At 44.2% G+C, this 21,473-nt stretch overlaps 1 protein-coding gene across 2 annotated transcripts in view; it reads left to right on the top strand.

Moving 5' to 3' along the window:
- Window positions 1–261: 261 nt before the first annotated feature.
- Window positions 262–21,473, top strand: part of LOC136573073 (ceramide synthase 4-like) — a 91,652-nt gene continuing 70,440 nt past the window's right edge. Inside the window, exon 1 of one of the 2 annotated variants that reach the window (XM_066574227.1) lies at window positions 262–392. The gene's annotated coding sequence lies outside the window, so the exon portion shown is untranslated. Of the gene's footprint in view, window positions 462–21,473 lie in introns of both variants that reach the window. The other variant, XM_066574228.1, reaches the window with a different exon arrangement.

Below are 21,473 nucleotides of genomic sequence, written 5' to 3' on the forward strand. Positions count from 1 at the left end.
TTGCGATGGAAAGTTGGCATGGAATTGCTGTCGCCCGCAGCACCCACGGCCATTGTGTGCCAGCTCTTTGTACTGAGAGCAGATGGTCGTCGGGCTATTTGTGACTCCCATCCATGAAGCTTTATCACTACAGGCTGACGCCATATGTATTCTTAGCATCAGCCTCTCCTCGGGACATGTGCCGCCGCTCCTTCACTTGTCCCCTTGACATGTCGCCTCCCTGCTCCCCTCCCTCCCCGTCTCATCCTCCCACCCACGGCCCGCAGCCTCTCCTCACAAGCCGTGCCCTCCATTCTGTGACTCCGCGGTCCTCACACTTGTCCCGACTGCTCCCCGCCGGCCGCGGCTCCCGCCATCTCCTCACAGCTGCTGGCCGCGGCCGCCAGAGTCAGGTGAGAAGACAGTCAGGAGAGCTCCGGGGTCTTCATACACGGCGCTCCGGGGTCGGCAGCTGGTGCCAGGTGACTTGTACCCCACAGGGTTGGCAGGTGACTTGTACCTCACAGGGGCGGCAGGTGACTTGTACCCCACAGGGTTGGCAGCTTGTGCCAGGTGACTTGTACCCCACAGGGTCAGCAGGTGGTAGCAGGTGACTTGTACCCGACAGGGTCGGCAGATGGTAGCAGGTGACTTGTACCCGACAGGGTCGGCAGGTGGTAGCAGGTGACTTGTACCCCACAGGGGCGGCAGGTGGTAGCAGGTGACTTGTACCCCACAGGGGCGGCAGGTGGTAGCAGGTGACTTGTACCCCACAGGGTCGGCAGGTGGTAGCAGGTGACTTGTACCCGACAGGGTCGGCAGATGGTAGCAGGTGACTTGTACCCGACAGGGTCGGCAGATGGTAGCAGGTGACTTGTACCCCACAGGGTCGGCAGGTGGTAGCAGGTGACTTGTACCCCACAGGGTCGGCAGGTGGTAGCAGGTGACTTGTACCCCACAGGGGCGGCAGGTGGTAGCAGGTGACTTGAACCTCAGAGGGTTGACAGGTGACTTGTACCCCACAGGGTCGGCAGGGGTCGGCAGGTGACTTGTACCCCCCAGGGGCGGCAGGTGGTAGCAGGTGACTTGTACCCCACAGGGGCAGCAGGTGACTTGTACCCCTCAGGGTCGGCAGGTGGTATCAGGTGACTTGAACCTCAGAGGGTTGGCAGGTGACTTGTACCACACAGGGTCGGCAGGTGACTTGTACCCCCCAGGGGCGGCAGGTGGTAGCAGGTGACTTGTACCCCACAGGGTCGGCAGCTGGTGCCAGGTGACTTGTACCCCACAGGGTCAGCAGGTGGTAGCAGGTGACTTGTACCCCACAGGGTCGGCAGGTGGTAGCAGGTGACTTGTACCCCACAGGCTTGGCAGGTGGTAGCAGGTGACTTGTACCCCACAGGGTCAGTAGGTGGTAGCAGGTGACTTGTACCCCACAGGCTCGGCAGGTGGTAGCAGGTGACTTGAACCTCTCAGGGTCGGCAGGTGACTTGTACCCCACAGGCTCGGCAGGTGGTAGCAGGTGACTTGTACCCCACAGGGTGGGAAGGTGACTTGTACCTCACAGGTGGCAGCTGGCATTTAGCCTAGTCAGGACAGCATGGCAACATCATAATTACTGAGAAAGATGGTTTTCAGCCGCCTCAGACCGCGCAAAACTTCATGCCCCTAAAAAGGAGGTCAGAATTCGGTTTAAGCCCCAAGGGACGCCACTTTTTTTCCATTTCCATTTTTTCCTCCCCCCTTTAAAAAAATCGTAACCCTTTTATTCACCCGTCTGTGGGTTGTTTTCAGTGGGACGAGTTGTATTGTTCACTGGTGCATTTTAATGTACCGTATAATGTACTGAAAAACTTAAAAACAAAAAATTCTAACTGGAGTGAAATGGGAATAAAACCCCCGAAATTCCTCCACCTGATAGCGTTCTTCTCCGGGTCGGTCCGATTACTGATACATAACTTGTATACTTTGTTTTTTTGCTATAGTATTTAATTTCTTTTAATTATTTTCTGCCGCCATCTTCTGACCGCCATAACTTTTTTATATTTCTGTCGCCATAGTTGTGCGAGGGCTCATTTTTTGCAGGTCGTCCTGTAGTTTCCGTTGGTACCGTTTTAGACTGCATTTGACTTTTTGATCGCTTTCTATTACATTTTTTCATGGAGACAGGGTGACCAAAAAAGCGCAATTCCGGCATTCTTTTTTTTTCTTCTGATGACGCTCATCGTGCGGGGTAAATAATGCGCTACTAGTACAAGCTACTGAGCAATACCTGGTTGTACTTGGCTTTTTTCATGGCACTTTCTAAAAAGTTTTTTTTTCTGGACAGCTAACCAAAAATTGCAAAAGACTTTTGTGGACGAACTACTATAATAAAATACGAGATGAAGTGCTGTGTGAGTACAGATCAGAGCGCCAACTATGAACATGCGGCATTTCATGTTACCCGTTAAATGCTGCTAACTAGGCTCTAGTTACACCGCCTTTTCAGTGTCCGTCCGGGCTCAAACGGCCGTAAGCATAAGATGCTGCAGGGGTCACATAGCGTTTTATAGCTCTGGAGCTGGTGGTGTGTGGCAGCTTAATTGTATGGCGCATGACAGCGTATCTCACACACGCTGCCATGTGCAGTAGCCTGTTTTTTTATATATATATATATATATATATATTCCCCGCGCCCATATGTAATGTAATGGGCTGTATCACATGTTCTACGTGGCAAAATAGCACATGCTGTAGTTTTTTTTGTGTTCGCGTATTACGCAATTCCAACACGCTAATGTGATTGGAACTGCGTAAGGCAATGTAAATGATTGCCCGCGAGTTCCCACGTATCACACGGGTGTACAGCACCTGCATAGTACCTGGTAATCATTGGCCCACTTGAGCTTGGCCTAACAGAGCTGTAGATCAGAAAATACCCCCAATGTACGGGCTGTTCACATAACGTTTTTGCCAAGTGTATAGATTTTAATACAAAAAAAGTTGCTTTTACTATAACTATACTTTTGACTATGTTTGACCTCCCTTATGTTTGTGTACATGCTTCCCGAGCGCAGAACGGGGCTAAAACACGCCCATCTGTTTAAATCCTCAACATGTTTTTTATTTTCAAATGCTTAAAAAAAGAGGAAAAAGTGTTTAGCCTACCGATTCCCGTCAGTCACAATGACACTTTTGGCCATACGGGTCCTGACACTCACAGTGAGATGGGCACAGTGATTGGTGCTGCCGTCCTCCTCCAGCGCTGCTGAAGCCATAGCTGCTCCTGTCCTCCTCCTGCGCGGCTCTCTGCATGGCTGGATGGAAGGCTGCGGCCCTGATAACAGTTTGGCACCAGGGGTTTATAGGCTGCAGGGGAGAAGAGGTAACACGGGCGGCAAGCTCCTAGTAGCGTGTGCACTAAGGTTTGGCTGGGATGGAGGGTTAGGGTTAGTTTCACTGTTAGGCTTACATTATTAACTGTAAGGCTGGATTCACACAGGGCGGATTTGCCGCGGTTCTGCCGCAGCAGATCCGCCCGCCGCAAAACCGCCCGCGGCCGCTAATCTCGGGATTAGCCAGCCATGGGGACGAGGTTTCTCAGAAACCTCGTCCACACGGGACGGCTAATCCGCTGCGGTATTTCCGACGTAAATACGCCCCGTGTGAACCCAGCCTTAATGCTTCCATGTTAATGCCGCCCTGCTCTCACATGGAAGCATTTACAGCTAATAATGTAAGCCTAACACTGAAACTAACCCTAACCCTCCATCCAAGCCAAAACTCATTCCATGCTTCTAGAATCTTTAAACCAGTCAGCCAATCAGCAGCTTGTGGGCATACACTGGGTGGATACAGCCCGTCACTAGGTCTCCACCCATACTTGTGGTGTAGACAACATACAGTAGTACAAAAATTTTAAATCACCCCCCCTTTTGCCATATCTATAATAAAAAAATCTAAATCATGAAACAAAAATACATATTTGGTATCGCCGAGTCCATAAAACTCCGATCTATCAAAGTAGCGCATTATTTCCCCCACATGGTGAATGTCGTCCGTAAAAACAATAAAGAACGCCAGAAATGCACATTTTCCGTTACCTTGTCTACAAGAAAAAATGCAATAAAAAGTGATCCGAAAGTCGTATGTACTCCAAAATGGTACCAACTAGAAATAAGCGAGCATACTCGCTAAGGCAATCTACTCGAGCGAGTAGTGCCTAATTCGAGTACCTGCCCGCTTGTCTATAAAGATTTGGGTGCAGGGCGGGTGAGCAGTGAGTTGCGGGAGTGAGCAGTGGGGAGCTGGAGGGGAGAGAGTGAGATCTCCCCTCCGTTCCTCACTGCTCTACCCCGCCGCTCCTCGCCCCCCGCCGGCACCCGAATCATTAGAGACGAGCGGGCAGGTACTCGCATACTATCCCAAAGTGTGACAGGTTCCTGGCGCATGCACGGAACATATACTGCAAGTGCAACGTGAACATTGCCACAGTGACTTTGGCTACTTGCCTACCTGTGATTTAGTAGTGTGGGATGTCAGGCAGCCAAAGTAGCTGTATAACCCTGACCTAATCGGCACAAGTTCCTCCAGTTACAATAAGGGTGACTACACACTACAGTTTTTTTTTTAACTGCGAAATTCGCAATGTTTTTTTTTCTGCAGCGGTCTATGGGACTTGTAATGTTAAAATCGTGATTTTGCGGTAAATTGCGATTTTGCACAATCGCAATTTTAACATTACAAGTCCCATAGACCCCTGCAGAAAACAAAACGCTGCGAATTTCGCAGTGAAAAAAAACTGTAGTGGGTAGTCACCCTTACATTTGTGTTTTGGAATGCTTGAATGGTGGAGTTAAAAAGGACCTCCAGGGTCATCAGGTCCAACCCCCTGCTCAATGCAGCCTTTGTTTGAACACTTCCATTGAAGGAGAACTCACCACCTCCTGTGGTAACCTGTTCCACTCATTGATCACCCTCACAGTCAGAAAGTTTTTTTTCTAATATCTAATTTGTTTCCCCTCCCTTTCTGTTTCATCCCATTGCTTCTGGTCTTTCCTTGCGCTGATGAGAATAGGGCTGATATCTCTGCACTGTGACAGCCCTTCAGATATTTGTAGAGGCACAGAAAACAAATTGCGGCATGTGCTATTTCTGTGTGGGTCTCGCAGAGGCCCGCACAGAAACGTCACTAGTGACACGCCAGCTCCGCTCTGTGCATGCCGGCACATAACAGAGCGGGGGGACGTGGGAGCAGGTGAGCCGCACTGGTCACTGCAGGGGCACAGGGCAGATCCTGCTGCGAGAATTCCGTCTGTGGCCGGCCTTGGGGAAGAGTAGAGGGGGATAATTACCTCACATGATATAGACTCTATGCTTCTCTTAATACATCCTAGAACTGTGTTTGTCTTTTTTGCTGCTGCATCACATTGTTGACTCATGTTCAGTCTATGATCTATTAGTATACCCAAGTCTTTTTCACATGTGCTGCTGCTTCACCAAATTCCTCCCATTCTGTATGTGTTTTTTTTTTTTCATTTTTCTTGCCCAGATGTAGGACTTTGCATTTCTCCTTGTTAAATACCATTCTGTTAGTCACTGCCAACTGTTAAAGCTTTTCTAGATCTTTTTGAATACTCTCTTTCTATCTTTCCTAGTGTTAGCTATCCCTCCTAGCTTTGTGTCGTCAGCAAATTTGATCAGTTTCCCATCAATTCCCTCCTCCAGATCATTTAAAAAGATGTTGACCAACACTGGGCCTAGGACAGAGCCTTGTGGTACCCCACTTGATACATTCTTCCACTTGGATGTGCAGCCATTTATGACCACTCTTTGAGTATGATCACTCAGCCAGTTGTGAATCAACCTAACAGTTACCTTGTCAATCCCATGTTTGGTCATTTTTTCAATAAGTATGGTATGAGATACTTTGTCAAATGCCTTACTAAAGTCAAGACATACTATATCTACTACATTTTCCTGATGAACCCAGTCAGTGATTTTGATTTATCTGGCATAACTTGCTTGTTACAAACCCATGCTGGCTCTGGTTAATTACTCCATTCTCATCCAAGTACTTGCATACATGCTGTTTAATAATTTGTTCAAAGATCTTTCCTGGTTTAGAAGTCAGGCACATGGGCCTGTGCGTTTTCCTGGGTCAACCTTCTCCCCATTTTTGAAGTTAGGAACAACGTTTGTCCTTTTCCAGTCTTCTGGGACTTCTGTTCTCTGAGAATTTTCAAAGATTACAGCGAGTGGTTCAGCAATTACCTCTGCTGCTTTTCAGAGTAGAAAGGGGGGTGCAATCACTGAAGGGAGAGGTGACAAAAAAAAATTCTGCACGGGGTGACCTTGCTACGCCACTGTCTGGATGAGCTGCAGTTATCTACAAGCTGTGGCTGCTAATGGACAGACAAAGCTACAAAGTAGCGAAAGGAATTGATTTTGATGATGCGATTTCAAAATTTGCAGGGAACAAAGTCATGTAAATAAAATAGAGGAGTATCTTGTTTTTCCTTCTTTTAATAATTTCAAAATCGGGGGGTTAACAAAGAAATTTGCTGCGTCGGGTACCACTTTACCTTGCTATGCCAGATGTTATTCATCTGGACATGGAGACTTGAATTCATTTATGTTAGTTATGTGTTCCCTCACCATCTCTCTGCTTATAGATAGCCTGCATTCTCTTATTCCTTCAATAGCACAGAGAAGATCAGTTGACGTTACATCTTCTTTCTGAGAGAAAACAGATACAAAATAGGCCTTCTCAACATCATTCTTAACCAATTCACCATTTCCATCCTGTAAACATCCTAAAGCATCTTTGACTTTTCTTTTGCTTTTGACATACCCCACAAGTCCGTTTTTATTGCTTTTGGCCTTTGTTGCAAGCCTCAATTCATTATGAGCTTTAGCTTTTATGACACTTTCCCTACAGTTTCTGCAGACCGCATTATATTCTTCTTTAGATATCTCCCCCTCTTTTGATTTGATAAACATATTTTTCTTCCTTTTTAACATGTGTGCAAGTTCTGTGTTCATCCATCCCGGTCTCTTTAAATATGTCCCATCCTTCCTTTTTTTAGGGATTGTGCAGCACACAAGCACCACACTCAGCACAGACGCAGGGTGACGTTTACAACCACTGCAGTTGATAATACATATGCACTGTAGAACAGTGCGCACAACAACAGGAGTACAAAAACCAGTATGACAAGCCCGTGCGGCAAAACAATACTACACTCAGCACAGCGTCAGAAATGCACAGCACGCTATGCTGAATAGTAGCACCACTCCAGGGAGAAGGAAGCCTGGCCCTAACCTAGCAGGGGGTGAAGTGTCCCTGCCTAGAAGCGGAGTAATCGCCTCGATAGAGGCGGCCTCATGGTCCTCCTTCTGGGTCCTGATTGTCCCTATAAAGACCCCTGGACAGATGAACCAAACAGTAGAGCAATACAGAACTGAAAAGTAAATTGCAGCAACTTATCCGGAAGTAGCAGTACAAGGAGGGGTGAGGATATAAAACTACTCCACACCTGAAGACTAGCACAGCAGTTAGAGAAGCACACCTTCAACTTTCTCCCAGGCATGACTAATCCAGCATGCATCATGCAGCAAAGAGAGACAGCACCAACAGTCTCTGCACATGAAGCATTAACCCTTGTCCTGCATAACAAGGCGACAGATCTTGGCCTATGTCGAGGCCACCACGACGCTGACCGACAAGCCATGGCAATTTGTCCTTTGAGAATCTCATTTCACAATATTTCCTAACATCTAGCCATTGGATTCTTCCTATCCGCTTTCTGAATTCTTTAAAATCTGCCTTTCTGAAATCCAACCTGAGGTCTGAGTTTCTGAGGTCTTCCTCCCCTTTTTTTATCCAAAATTCAAGGATAGCATGATCCCTGCCCCCTAAGGTCCCAGCCACCCTTACTTCTTCAACCATTGGCAAATCCCCTTGTTTTCTCTTCTACCTTTTGGAAGATAAAGTTGTCAGCAAGAGCGGATAAGAATTTGTTGGATCCATTACTTTTGCGTCAGAGAGATTCCCAATAAATGTCTGGATTTTAAAATCTCCCATGATCACTATGTCATGTTTTTTGGAGAGCTTGGCCATCTGATGTAGAAAGAGTTTATACATATCTTCTGCTTGTCCAGGTAGCTTATGGTTAATGCCTACAATATTGTCTTTTCTGTTGTTCTCTCCTTGTATTCTTACCCAAACAGTTTCTACAGAACTACCATGCTCTGAAGCTTGAATCTCTGTGGAGATGAATGTTTTCCTAACATACAACGCAACACCTCCTCCCCTTTTTTACATCTGTTTCTTATAAATAAATTGTATCCTTCAAGCCTTGTATTCCAATCATGTGTATCATTCCACCAAGTTTCCATAATGCCTATGACATCATATTTCTCTTCCTGGGTTAGGAGCTCCAATTCTCCTCGTTTGCTTCCGATGCTCTGTGCATTTGTGTAGAAACATTTTAGTTTGTGATCGGTGTCTCTTGCTCCTCTGCGTTCCATTTGAATTTTTGCCTTTGTTCTTTCTTGCCACTTCTAATAGCGAAGTTCTTACTTGTATTCATTAGCTGAATATTTTTGACTTTCACTTCCCTTCCCATATTTTTCTAGTTTAGAACTCTCCTGATGCATGTATCAAGGCGCCAGCCAAATATATGCTTATCTTTTGACTATAGACACTGGACTAAGGTCCTTTATTTTAATGGACTATTTGCATATTTGGACTGGCTATACAAGAGGGGCCCTTACTAGGTGCACACACCATCCCCACTGTAGCAGAGTATTTTAGAACTACCGTAAAATGAAGACCCTTCATCTGAACGTTCACATAGGAAACCATTGGTTCTAATAGCTGCATGTTTTTTACGCGCATGATTTTTGCGCACCTAGCTCCCCGTATGAAGGAGCCCTCAGACGCTTCTGCATTTGTTGCAACAGAATGCAGATTCTAAAATGTAACTTGGTACCTGCATGAAACTGCACTTACTTTGTACTTTAGTTGTAAGGTGCCTTTTAAGGGATTTTCCCATTAAAGATATATTTTTACCCTATCCATAGAATAGGGAATAAATGTCTAATCTCTGGGACCCCCAGTGATCCAGAGTCTGATGCATCCAAATGCCCTACATGAATGGAGAAGGCTTCATTACCGCTCAGTTTCCTTATATGTGGCAGCTGGGGATCTACGGTATGTAGTCTGCAATCTGCCTCCTTTCCATAGAAGTGAAACATTCTAACAAGCGCACCGTCATTCACATGAGACATCTGGGGATTGCTGGGGCTTCCTTATGGATAGGGGATGAATGTCTTTTAATGATTGATCCAAGCCATTGGTACAGTGCGGATCACGGACATGTGTTACAATGGGGTTTGTGACAGAACTTCTGCGTTCTACTGCTATAGATAGGATGTGTCTATAGACGGGCTGCCAGGAATTACACTGCAGTCCTGTTCTCCACTGCAACGCCATGAGCTTCTGGCTCACAAAGGAGAGTGTGAATGCAAACTGTTGACAAATAGAAGCAAGTGTGCATAGTTTGTTGGAGCGTTAAATGATTGCTTTCATGCCAGGAGTTCTGAAAGGCTGTTAACCCTTAAATGAAGGGACTATTTTGTGGCTTAATAACCAAGTAGTTCTCTTTGTTTATTTTTTCGTTGTCACATTGCAAGAGACATAACATTTCCAATTTCATTTACATAGCCATATGAGGCCTTTTTTTGTGGGACAAGTTGAATTATTTTAATGGCACCACTTTGGGGCATATATAATGTATTGCTTAAGGCCTTATTCAGACGTGCGTATATTGGTCGGGTTTTCACTCCCAGCCGATATACGCTGTCCCTCTCTGCAGGGGGAGTAGGGGGGATGGGATGGGAGCAGTGCAATGAGTTCCTGCCCCCTCTCCGGCCCTCGCCACTGATGGCAATGGGAGGGTCGGAGCGGAGCTAAGTTCCGCCCTTGTCCCGCCCCCTCCTATTACAAACAGTGGAGAGGGGGCAGGAGCTCATTGCATTGCTCTCAGCCCGTCCCGCCTCCTCCGCCTGCAGAGAGGGACAGAGTATAATGGCCGGGCGTGAAAACCCGGCCAATATACGGACGTCTGAATAAGCCCTAAATGTGTTTTGGGGGGAAGGTTGGTGGCGGATTAAAAAAAAAAAATCACAGAAATTTCACCACTGATTTTTGAGTTTTATTTTTACCTTTATAAAAATAACATAACCTCATTTTGTGGCTCAGCACCATTACAGCAATACCAAGTTTATATAGTTTATACTTTTGTATACTAAAAACACTTAAAAAATTGTTTCTCTATCCCTACATTACAAGATCCATACCATTTTTATTTTTTATTCACACAAACACATTTGCGCAGAATATTACGCGGGAGAGGGGTTCTCCTGCGAGGAAATCCCTTCAGACCTACTACAGGGATATCCCTCTAGCTCCCCTGCAGGGGAACCCCTTTCTCACTGCTATGATGGAATCCCTCCACCCCCTGCAGTAGTTATCCCTCTAGCTCCCCTGTAGGGCAACTCTTCTGTCTTTACTACAGGGAATCCCTTCATCCCTGCAGAGGGGATATCCTTCCAGCACCCCTGCAGGGGAACCCCTCTGTCCCCGCTATGGTGGAATCCCACCCATTCCCACTGAGATAAAGAGAGTCCCCAGCGATGAGGAGAAGCCCTGCTGGGCTTACTTTCATCTCTCTCTTCCCAGAACAGCAGCACTTTTTTTCTGCATCACACAGCTCTCAATCATTTTACCACTAATCAAGCTCGGGACTTCATTACGGGAAATCATCCATTCATGCGATTTTCTCATGAGTTAGCCATGATTTTTATTGCGCGGCTAACTCCTGCGTGTTTTTGACGCCTATGTGAACGAGTCCAAACACGCAGGCTAGTCTGCTGCTGCAGATTTCCACTCCATTTAACTGCATTTATACATACAGATTTTGGTGCAGAATTTTCAGCGTTTTTAGGTGCGTTTTGCAGAAATATTCCACACGTGTGAAAGGTCCGTTATGTCGTAGTACTTTTGCACAATAAGGGACCTTTCACAGGGGATGGACTGACCCTGCAGGACGCAGCCAGATCCGCAGCTGCAGAGTTCCGCACCAAAATCTGCAGGTCTGACTGTGGATTATGATTCAGAATTGCAGGCAGATTTTAAGCCACTTTCAATTCTGCAACAAGATCCGCAGGTGTGGAGTTTACTGCGGCCCTCAGTGCGTCATTCCACCTACATACATACTTTTTGCCCCTAAAAAGACGGTTTAAAAGCCAGAGATTTTTTTAGCTGGTACTCGCACTTTTAGAGGCTGCGTTTTTTTTAATTTACACATTCTTTTAAAAGTGATTTCTTTTCCAATAGAGAAAACGTTGGAAAAAATGCCAAAGATCCAGCCTGCTGACCCCAAAAATACATGATAAATGAAAGTAAAGCCTTAAAGAACTACACTTTTTGTGGGGCGTTTCATAGTCCTCTGTTGACCCATAGCTCACATCTATAAGAAGGCCACTAGAACTGTTTTTGCTTTATTCTTTTTGAAAAATTCTGCATTCAAAACCACCCTAAGGGTGCTAATACCCGGAACTTAGTCCCGCCCCGGTCCTGCCTCTTCTCATTGCAAATAGTGCAGAGGGGCGGAGAGGAGGCAGAGAGGGGGCGGGAGCTCAGTGCACTGCTCCCGGCTTTTCCAGCCTCCTTCCCCTGCAGACAGGGACGCCATATATCGGCCTGCGTGAATACCCGGCCGATATACGGTCATCTGAATGCACCCTCAAAGCACCATGCAGAATAAATAAATGCATTTCATTTATTGTAGGGGTTGTTATGGATGCGAAGATGCAAAAAAACATTTAAACAAAGAGGGAAACATTGCATTTTTAAAAAAAAACTTTTTTGCGTTTTTTTATTTTTTACATTTTTGCTTCTTATAGCATTGTAGGCCATAGCAGACCCGGACGCCATTGTCTGGCATGCGGTTACCATGGCAGCTCATTGGCCCTTTATGATTACGTGGTGGGGGGTCAATGATGTCACAGAAGAAGTGCCCTCCCACTGTTAACACTTTACATGCCGCAATCAACATTGATCCTGGCCGTTGCAGTAGGAGGCCAGCAGGGCTGTCTTGCTTTTTTTTCCAAGGATCAGTTGACATTTTCGCTGGTAACATTTGGGGGTACAGTACATACTTTTTATTACTTATGTTTCATTTTTTTGAAAGAAAAAAAAACTGCAATTCTGAAATTGTTTTTCATTCACTCACTTATTATTAGGATGTTCACGAGAAGATGTAAATGACGTCTTTACTGTGTCGGTCAGCACAATTACGGTGCTATTCATCTTGTATATTTTTTTAAGCTTTACTACTTTTGCACAGTAAAATCACTTTAAAAACATTTTTTGGTACTATCATACTCTGAGAGCCATAACGTTCAGCTTTGACCATCATGCTATCCAAAGCCTTCTTTAGCTATGTGCTTTATGAATCCTGGACTAATTTGACTCTACCTGCTCTGTGGCCCATTATAATTGTTGCTCTATTTACATTCTTAGGATGCTTTCAGACGACCGTATATCGGCCGGGTATTCACGCCAGCCGATATACGTCGTCTCTCTCTGCAGGGGGAGGAGGCTAGAAGAGTCGGGAGCAGTGCACTGAGCTCCCGCCCCCTCTCTGCCTCCTCTCCACCTCCTCTCCGCCCCTCTGCACTATTTGCAACGAGAGAGGGTGGGGCTAAGTTCCAGGAATTAGCTCTGCCCCCATCCCGCCTCTATTCATTGAAAATAGTGCAGGGAGGTGTAGAGGAGGCAGAGAGGGAGCGAGAGCTCAGAGCATTGCTCCCGGCTCTTCCAGCCTCCTCCCCCTGCAGAGAGGAACACCGTATATCGGCTGGGCGTGAAAACCCAGCCGATATACGGTCGGCTGAATGCGCCCTTACGCCTCATTCACACAAACGATCTTGCGCTCAAAATAATCTTGACCATTAGAACCAATGGTTTCCTTTGGAATCAATTAGACGAACGATTTTAAGCCATGCGAAAAAAATCTGACCTAAAAAGATAGGACATCAGCGACTGAAGTTAGTGAAATTCCCTTGCCCTATCCTTTGACCGAAAAACGCTGGAGTCTCCATAGACTCCTATTGGAGCTGCAAAAAAAGGGAGGGGGAGGGAGTTTAGCTGTGTTCAAAGTCGGGAAAGGTCATTATAAGTCATTAGCAGGATTACTGCTGACTGAGGGAATCCTGATTAGCAGTGCATTTTTCGGCAAAACTTTGCACCCAGTCATGTGAATGGACGATGCAACACAGCTGCATCTCAGGACTCGTTCACGGCAAATCGTCACGCACCTTTCGGCAGCAATTTTTTTGTGTGGCTATCTTCAGCGCAATTTTAACGCTTGTGTAAAAAAGCCTAAAGGTCCCTTTACATGGAATGACTGTCAGGCGCACGAGTGCCTAGGGTTTGCATGTCGGAGAAATGTAGGGTCAACAGAAAAAAAAATTGGAGGGGAGAGTGCAGCCCTGGCAATTTCCATTATGAATCTCAAAGCCCTCATATAGAATGCCATTCACTCGGACCTTGACATTAAGAATCTATATATATAAAAACGAAAGCCCTCACTGACTCACTCACTCACTCACTGACTGACTGACTCGCCAAAAATTCTCCAACTTCCCGATGTCATAGAAACATGAAATTTGGCACACGCATAGATTATCTCCAAAATAGGAAAAGTAATTGGGTCCCAACTCGATTATTCAATTCTAGCGCAAAAGAATTGGCGTCGAAATTTTACGTACGTAATCTAAATCTGTCACTTTCCAATGTCATAGAAACTTAAAATTTGGCACGAGCATTGATTATGACATAAATGGGAAAAGTTAATGGGTCCCAACACGATTATTCAATTCTATGTGCAAAAGAATTAGCGTCCAAATTTTACGTACGGAATCTAATTTTCTCACTTCCTGATGTCATAGAAACAGGAAATTTGGCACGAGCATTGATTATGTCATAAATAGGAAACGCTAATGGGTCCCAACTCCATTATTCAATTCTGTGCGCAAAAGAATTAGCGTCCAAATTTTACGTACATAATCTAAATCTCTCACTTTCCAATGTAATAGAAACATGAAATTTGGGACGGGCATTGATTATGTCATAAATAGGAAAAGTTAATGTGTCCCAACTCGATTATTCAATTCTATGCGCAAAAGAATTAGCGTCCAAAATTTTACGTACGGAATCTAATTTTCTCACTTTCCGGTGTCATAGAAACGTGAAATTTGGCACGAGCATTGATTATGTCATAAATAGGAAAAGTTCATAGGTCCCAACTCGATTATTCAATTCTAGCGCAAAAGAATTAGCGTCCAAATTTTATATGCGGAATGTAATTTTTTCACTTTCCGGTGTCATAGAAACGGGAAATTTGGCACGAGCATTGATTATGTCATAAATAGGAAAAGTTAATGGGTCTCAACTTGATTATTCAATTTTATGCGCAAAAGAATTAGTGTCCAAATTTTATGTACGTAATCTATTTCTCTCACTTCCTGATGTCATTTTATATAAAGTAAACGTCACATGGTTACCTCCACGTGGTGTTTCCTGGGTAACGCAGAGAATTATGCAAAATGGTGAACATATGTTTTTCCGGTATCTCTAAAGTAACCACGACTTCATAAGATTTTCCGTGTGAACACCAGATAAACACCAGTACCAAATTAACTCGGGCGAAGCCGGGTATATCAGCTAGTAGAATATAAGGATGAAATGTTGTAGCATGTTGTCTTTCAGTCTGACACTACGAAGTTTCTTCTCTATAACAAAGGGCAAAGTCCTTTTCTGCATCAAAAGTATTAACGTTGGTTGATCTAGTCCAGTTCTCTGAATTAAATGAAGCACCTTGTGGAATTACCATGGGTTCCTCTAACAGCCATAACATTTGCTTGGGCCCGGTCAGTGACTTCTGCAAACAATTTTATATCCACAGGAAAGGTTGTCAGGGCTCCTGTACACTGGCGATGGCGATGTCACAGTCCTTCTGAAACCCCCTGGATGCAGGCGTTTTCACAAAGAAACCGCCTCGCATCCCTGCAGGGGTTCCCTTCAACTCCGCTGTGGCTCTCACAGCCGCGTCAGGAGATTGTGTGTTCTCCCATTGCTTTCAATGGGGCAGCAGCCACGCCGGCCCCATTAAAAGCAATGGTTGAAGATAGCTGCAGTAGGGGATTCCTTGGATGTGAAACCCCTGGATGCTGTCACATCCAGGAGGTTTAACCTTGTTCTCAATGGGGCCTGCCCCATTGAAAACATAGAGAGATCTCCTAGCGTTGCTGTGACAGCAGCAGCATGGGAATCCTTCACCCCCGCGGGGAGTCCCTTCATCACGGAATACCCTGCCGCTGCTGTCACAATGTTCAGTGATGAGGGGAGTTCTCGCATTGCTTTCAATGGGGCTGGCGCTGCTGCCGTCGGCCCTATTGGAAACAATGGGCAATATTGCTAAAAGGATGGACAGGCTGCAATTTTGTTTTCACACAGCATTGCGAGCGTGAAAACATTGCAAATGAGAATGAAACCATTGAGCTTGATTGGAGTCATAATCATGCGTGTTCATCACTCTAAGTGTGAAGGCACCCTAAGGGCTCCTGCACACTTGCGTTTTTCTTGCACGTTTTTTTCACGCGTTTTTTCACGCGATTGTAAATGGGACTTTCCTAATGTTAAAAACACATCGCACAAAAATTGTAAAGCACCAACTTGCGATGCGTTTTTAACATTAGAAAGTCTCATTGACAATCGCGTGAAAAAACGCAGCGATATCGCGTGAAAAAAAAACGTGCAAGAAAAACGCAAATGTGCGGGAGCCCTTAGAGTTTTATATATATATATATATATATATATATATATATATATATGTTTTTTTTTTTTTATTTGTGCTCCCCATGTGTAGTAAAGTAATAAAACATCCTTTACTCACCACTTCTGGCTGCCCCGCAACTCCAATGCAGCAGTTCCAATATCCCCCGTGAAATTGTGTTTACAGGCTATAGTCAGCCTGTGTACGTGATGTCATCCACAGTGCAGGGACAAAAGTAAGTGAACCTCTTGTGTTAACGGCTTACCTTAGATTTTATTTGCAAAAAGTATTTCAATTGAAGGGTTGTCTAGTTATGAAAGGCCATCCTAAACAGTCCCGATGGTGTAAAATAACAAGGGAGCTCCTACTCACCGCTCCCGACTAGTTCCCCTCGGTCTCCCTACTGACATCATTTCTAGAGGCTTGATTATTTGCTGAATACTGTCATTGGCTGCAAAGACATACAACTAAATTGATAAACGGATGGGAGGACTGGAATACCCAGAGAGGCTATCAAAATTGGGATTATTCACCCTGGAAAAAAGATGATTAAGGGGCGAACAAATAACTATGTATAAATACATGAGGGGACAATACAAGGATCTCTCCCATGATCTGTTTATACCCAGGACTGTGACGGTAACAAGAGGGCATCCGCTACGTTTACAGGAACGAAGGTTTCATCACCAGTATAGAAGGGGGTTCTTTACTGTAAGAGCAGTGAGATTGTGGAACTCTCTGCCTGAGGATGTGGTGATGGCAAATCGATAGAGGAGTTTAAGAGGGGACTAGATGTCTTTTTAGAGCGCTCTGATATTACAGGATATAGACATTAAATAACCAGAGGGGTTGCTGATCAGGGGATGTTCTGACTGACGATAGTGAAGTCAGGTAGGAACTTTTCAAATGTTGATCCAGGGATTATTCTGATTGCCATTACGAGGTTGGGAAGGAATTTTCTTCCTCAAAATGTGGTAAATTGGCTTCTGTTTCATTGGTTTTTTTTTTCCTTCCTCTGGATTAACAAGGGGAGGTGGAAACAGGCTGAACTAGGTGGACATTGTTTTCTTTCAGCCTAAGATACTATGTTACCAGACTTACAGAATGTCATAGACTGACTGCAGCCTGTAAGCAACAACACAGCAGAGTTCTGTAGCCGGTGGTGGGGATGAGTGGCAAGAGGTGAGTATCAGGTCCTTTGTTATTTTACACCATAGGGCACCATTTAGGATGGCCATTCAGAACTTAGACTTTAAGGAGATAATATTGGAAGTGTAGGTTTTATGCAGTAGGTGCCTTGTCCATTAAAGAAAGGCACACACTGCCTAGTTACTGACAAATCTGTTCTTCGCAAGAAAGATTGGTTTGTGAGATTAATGCCTCAATGCAAACAACCTTCAGAAGACGATGTAAGACATGTTATAAAGATGCATTAGTTTACATCAGTCCACAGATGGAGAAAATTCAGGACTGTGCTATTAAGATCAATGCAAGAGCACAAAGGAGAGTTGGGAAAGAGGTTAAAAACGAGCCTATGGGTAATAGCAGAAGACTCTACAAGCTGCAAATACCTTCGCTGATGTGTCCACTATTTGAAAAGCACTGAATGGGAATGGTATTCATAGAAGGACAGCACAATGTTTCTCAATGTTCCACAATGCTACCTGGAAAATGTAAGGACAGATAAGACAAAAGTGGACCTTTTAACACATATGTACAGTGCTAAATTTGTAGGAAAAAGCGGTACGCACCAATACCTCATATGTAGCCTAACTGTAACACATGGTGGAGGGACATTATAGTTTGGTGCTCCTTTGCTGCCTCGGTGCCTAGATGCCTTGTGATTACAGAGGGAACAAAAAAATTCTATGGTTTGTCGAAACATTTTACAGGAGAATGTAAGGGCAGTAGTTTATAACTTTAAGCAATGGTGGATACAAGAAGAGGCAAATCAAGTAAGGAATGGTTGAAAAGAGAAGACATTTATATTTTGGAATGGCCAAGTTGGAGTCCTCACCTTAACCCTAAGGAGATGCTGTGACAAGACCTGAAGAGGGCTGTGCATGCAAGGCATTCCAGAAATATTGATTAACCGAAGCACTTTTGCGCCAAGAATGATTAAAAAAAATGTTCTCATCAATGAGGTGATTGCTGTGAAGGGGATCTACATGTTATTAAATTCAAGAGTTCACTTTCCCCCCCCCCCTGCATTGTGCATGTTTATTCAATGTGCTCAGTAGAAGACGTGAATGATGTTATCACTTAGGCTAGATTGTATGTAGTCTGTAATTGTGACTTAGGTAACAATCAGACCACATTTTACAAGTTATCAATGCAGAAAATCGCAAAGAGCTCACTTACTTTTTCTTGCAACTGTATAACTCAAAAGTAATTGGTATTCTACTTATCAAACTAGTTCTGCATCGCTCCATCATGAAGGCATCGCCTGCCACTTATAGTAATGTTCCTGCTCTCTGTTACTCATTACATTGCTTACCTGTTTCCGGCGGGAATACATTCAAAACACTCCTGCTAGCCTACAAAGTTCTGTAAAACGCTGCAGTCGTACAAGATTACAGTTTCCATGATTTAGCCCCTCTACACCACCACAATGAATATATAATGTGATTGAGAGATAGATTTTCAACTTTAAAAAAACTATAAATCTTGTTATTTGTATAAATAATATATTTAAATATTAAATAAATCTTATTTGTATAGCGCCAACTTATTCCGCAGCGCTTTCAGGTAATGTATTTATTACCCCCCACCAATCTGGGTGCTCATTTTACCGACCTCAAAAGGATGGAAGGCTGCTAAGTCAACCTGAGCCGGCTACATGAAACATGCGGCGGTTGAACTTGCAACTTTCAGGTCGTGAGCGAGAGCTTAGGACTGCATTTCTGCTGCCTTAGCACTCTATGCCACTGCAGAAGGTATAGCTCTTTACAGTTCGAGTTCATCCCACTACTTATATCCACAGGCACATGATCAATAAATAGAGTGTTAAGGCAGTAGAATGCAGTCCTAAACTCTTGCTCACGACCTGAAGGTTGCGGGTTCAATCCCTGCTTGGTTCAGGTAGCCGGCTCAAGGTTAACTCAGCCTTCCATCCTTCAGAGGTCGGTAAAATGAGTACCCAGCTTGGTGGGGGGTAATAAACAAATTACTTGGAATAAGTTGATGGTATACAAATAACAAATCCCTCCCTTCCTAAACACCAGTGACCCAGTTCCTCTAGCATCCATACCTGCCCATGCCACGATATTGGCTCTGCTATGTTTTACAGATGATGTGGTATGCTTTTGATCATGAACCCTTGCTTTTCTTCTCCATACTGTCTTCACCCTGCCATTGTGGTACAAGCTATTCTTCGTTTCATCATCTGGCCAAAGAATCTTGTTCGAAAATTAGATACACTTTTTTTTTTTTTATATATATGTTTGCCAACAAAGTCTAAGGGCTTGTTCAGATTGATGCTTTTTGCGTTAATTTCCATAGTTCTGCTCTGTTATAGGAGTCGCACAAGGACTTTGTGCGACACAAAGGAGGTGCCAGATCTGGGAATGCTGGAAACCTACAGCGCCAGGCAGACCCCACTGACCATACTGACGCCCATCTGGTTTCCGTTGCAGTGTGTGGCATTTTACTGAAAATATACTACATCATCCTGCACAATTTTCTTCTGATATTTTAATTGAATCTGCAGTAGAGTCTCTGAACCACCAAATAGCAGAATGATTTTTACCAAATTTATATGCATTGCATATTTTTTTTGCGTTTTGCTACTCTTAAAAAAAATATATATATATATATATTTTTTTTTTTTTTTTCCTTAATTGCTTTCTGTTGCCATTTTCTAAGAGCCATAACTTTGTTATTTTTCTATTGCTAGATCTTGGGGTGGGCTTGTTTTTTTGTGGGACTAGCTGTAGTTCATATGGGTACTATTATGACTTGGATCATGATGAATGTAATGAAACTGGTAGTGGAAACTGAAACAGATGACATGGAACTGAACTAACAACCAGAGAAATGCTGAATCTAACATTGCCTCTCCCTCCATCTCTCCTTTAAAAGAGTTGTGCCACAATTAAAAGTTATCCCTTATCCACAGGATAGGGAATAACTTGCTGATGGCTGGAGGTCTCACCGCTGAGACCCTGGCTGATCTCAAGAACAGTACCCTTGTGACCCGCTCTGCCTATCACTGCCTGCCCCCTTAATTGACATCAATGCGATTGGATCACTGGGCAAGCATGTGCAGTAGACGCTTCTTTCATTTCAGTGGAGCTGACGGAAATAACTGAGCAAGTGCAACTCGGCTATCTCCGCAGTCCTATTAAAAGTGAACAGAATGCTAGTGCGTTGCATGATCAGCGCTTCATTCAGTCTTCTCCTCACTACAGGGGTGCAGTAACTCCAAAATGAGGACAGGGAACCCCCCCATTTTTGAGATCGGTGGGGGTCTCAGTGGTGAGACCCTCACTGATCAGCAACTTATCCCTTCTCCTGTGGTTAGAGGATAACACTGGCCAGCGAAAAAAATATTTTGGAATGTCTCCTTAACTTCATGAGTCAGATTGTACTCATTTTGGGGTGAGATAAACGAATATGACAAAGAAATATTTTTATTAGCTCTAGTTTCTGTGATATACAATATGTTGAAGTATGTTATTTTAACGGATTAAGAGAAAGTGATACATTTTAATTACATATACCAACAACATGAAAGTGCATTTGAAATTTTTTTTAATGACAGTTACATTCGAAGAGTTCTAAATTGATGAAGAATTCCTGGCAGGTGGTTCGGTGGGAGGAGAATCATGTGGTGACTTCATGAGATTGTTTTCTTTTGGTTTGTGAGTTCCGGATCATGCCTACATACAGCCCATCAGTAGTCCGCAAGCATTGCTTCATTCCAACGGCCCTGATATCTTTGTTCCATTACAGAAATATCCTGGTGGAATCTTTCTCCGTGTTCATCACTGACAGCTCCACAACTAGGGGTGAAAAAGTTTAGGTGGGAGTGTAGAAAGTGGATTTTAAAGGGACATATTGCATCCAAGTTGATGGTATTTTTCCAGAAGTACTGTCACCAACTGAGTGTAGTTAGCATCTCTTTTGTTACCTAAGAATCTATGAATAACTCTCTTTAAGGCTTGACAAGCTTTCTTTCCTTTTCCCTCCAAAACTTGGTTAAACGTCGAATTTGTGGCCCAACAAAAATACCTTCCTTATCCTTTGCATCACTCAATCTACGAAATTTGTCTCTTAAGTACTTAAATGCTTGTCATTCCTGGTTCATACCTTTGACAACATTTTTCATTAAACCCAGCTTTTGTATGAAGGGGTGGAAGAAGAACATCTTTTGGGTCCACAACAGGCTCGGCAACGACAGTTTTCTCGATAGAGTCAAGACTTCTTGCAGTCCAGTCCACTTGAATGTAATGTGATTTCCTATCCCTACTGTCCCACATACATAAAAAGCAACAGTATTTAGTGTACCCCAGTTGCATTCCTAGGAGTACAGCGATGACTTTTAGATCACCACAGATTTCCCATTTGTGTTGAGCATATTTGATTGAGTCGATAAGGGCTGTC

Source organism: Eleutherodactylus coqui, chromosome 7, assembly GCF_035609145.1.
Source record: "Eleutherodactylus coqui strain aEleCoq1 chromosome 7, aEleCoq1.hap1, whole genome shotgun sequence".
Taxonomy (NCBI): domain Eukaryota; kingdom Metazoa; phylum Chordata; class Amphibia; order Anura; family Eleutherodactylidae; genus Eleutherodactylus; species Eleutherodactylus coqui.